General features: G+C 41.6%; 1 pseudogene; it reads right to left on the bottom strand.

The window, feature by feature from the left end:
* Positions 1-214: 214 nt before the first annotated feature.
* On the bottom strand, positions 215-953 carry LOC148189840 (general transcription factor II-I repeat domain-containing protein 2-like; annotated as a pseudogene).
* Between the last annotated feature and the right edge of the window lie 1,378 nt (positions 954-2,331).

Raw genomic sequence — 2,331 nt, forward strand, 5'->3', positions numbered from 1 at the left:
AAACATGGCTTCATTAAGTGAAGCATAAAAGTCATTCAGTTTAAGAGAGTTGAACTTCTCCTTTAAAACGGAGTCAGACTAAAGATCGATCAGTTCCAATTGCAGCTCCTGTGGTGCTGTTTCAGGGTCTTGTGACAGGGGACAGGACACCAGCTGAAGTGACTTGTCAATTTTTTCAAAATCAGAGAACCAACGGCAGAATTCTCCATGCAGGTCATCCAGTGATTTGCTGTATTTCTTCGCATTTTGGGTGGACTCTTTTTGCATGGCTAGTGTGAGAAAATGAGCAAAAGATTTGCTTGAAATTTGTCTGGAGAATAAAGTCAGCTTGGAAGGCTCTCACATTTGTGTACATGTCATGCACAAACTGATCTTTCCCCTGTAGCTTCACGTTCAACTCATTCACGTGTGAAAATATGTCCACAGCAAACATAAAGTCACAAAGCCAATTTGTGTCGCTCAGCTCAGGAAATTCATCGAATTTCCCCATTCACTCCAAAAATTAGCTAATCTCCTCTTTGAGCTCCCACACTCATTGGAACACTTTCCTCAAACTTAACCAGCTGACATGAGAGTGGTAAAGTAAGTTCTGGTGATCAGCAATCGGTTTCCTCCAGGAACGTAATAAACTGATGATGCTGAAGTCCCCTTGCAAGTATAAAGTTAACAAGTTTTACGACCGGATTCAAGATATGATAAAGCTTCAATACAGACTCACACAGAGATTCCTGATGAATGATGCAGTGAAGGAAAATAACATCCTGGTCAGGGTTTTCCGCTTTCACTTTATCCTGGATTCTTTTCAGCAGCCCAACATTTTTTCAACTTAAATTTGGCAAGCCATCCGTGGTGACATTGGCAAGTTTACTCCAAAATAGCTTCATTCTCTCGATGACAGCAGACACCTGGTCACATAAGTCCTCTTCTCGCGTTTGCCCCTTCATGGACTCCATGGTCAAAAACTCCTCCGTTATCTCAAAACTGTTGTTAATCCCTGTCCCTGTCACTGTCGATAAAAATTAGGAGCTGAGCAGTGTCTTTTAGGTCGTTACTTTCATCCAGTGCGAGTAATTATGACTTAAAGGACTCCGCCTTTTCGTTTAAATTGCTGGCTATATCTTCGTCAATCAGTTCCACATGGTGAGTCACTGTCCTGTGTGATGAACTGATTTTTTTCAAACTGGCCTTTGCTCTCCGGACACAAGAAACCTGCTGTCTCTACCATGCATTCTTTTAAAAACTCGCCTTCAGAGAAAGGCTTGCTAGCCTTTGCTAATTTGAATGCCAGCAAAAAACTTGCCTTGGTACTTGACTCTTGAATCGCAGTTTGTCAGTGAAAAAAAATGTTGCTGAGTCTGTAAATTAGCCGCCAACCTCTGAGCAGTAGCCGCTCGTTTTTGTGTTGACTGCTTGCTAGCGTTTCGTCATGGCAAAGTGATGGCTGATATTGTATTCTTTGAAAACTGCAACAGTTTCTTGGCATATCAGACATACAGCTATTGATCGGACTTCAGTGAAAAAATATTTGTTGTCCATTCCTTATTAAACACTCAGCAGTCACTGTCCACTTTTCTTTTCTTTGGGCCGCTCATTTTTACAGAAGGGCTCAAAGTTCAAAGGGAAAGGGAAAACATGAAGTAGAGAGTATAATACACCACACTCCAACAAAGGTCAATGTGTCTGGAGTACGCAATCTATTGGGAAAATGCAGGCATTGCAGGGAAAAGGCAAAATGACTACGATTTTTACTATAATTTGGACAAGTTCGGTGGGCTGGATTAAAAAGCCCAACAGGCCATATATGGCCCATGGGCCGTAGTTTGCCCATGCCTGATCTAGGAGCTGAATTACAGCAGAGCTGCTGAGGTGAGTGTATCAGGAATTTTGACCAAATGGTGGGAAGCCTGAGCATCATTACCTGTTGAAAGACAGAGTAGAGGAAAAAAACCCCATATGGATTCATTTTTCACAACGTTGATCTAATTCCCTAGTCTTACACTGTTTCCATGGCAATGACACTTTTGATTTCTGCATGGTTCATGTGTGTGTGCTGCCTTGACTGTCTCTCCTTTAAATCTGTGATGTCAGATCACTTTCTTTTTGAATGTAAAATGACAATAGCCTGTCTTTGTAATGTTGGCACTGATATGTTCACCAATCTCCACATAGTCCATCCAATCTATTTTTGGTGAGCAGTGCTATTGAAGCACCAGCACAAAAATCAACATGCAACACTGTCAGAGTTGAGGAGATTGTGATCAGTGATTAACTATGGTAGGAATGGAAGATTAGCAACTGAGGTGGTTTTTGCATTGATTCTGTTTTCCAACC

The sequence above is a fragment of the Plectropomus leopardus genome, chromosome 4, assembly GCF_026936395.1.
Source record: "Plectropomus leopardus strain MGB_pleo_1.0 chromosome 4, ASM2693639v1, whole genome shotgun sequence".
Classification (NCBI taxonomy): Eukaryota; Metazoa; Chordata; class Actinopteri; order Perciformes; family Serranidae; genus Plectropomus; species Plectropomus leopardus.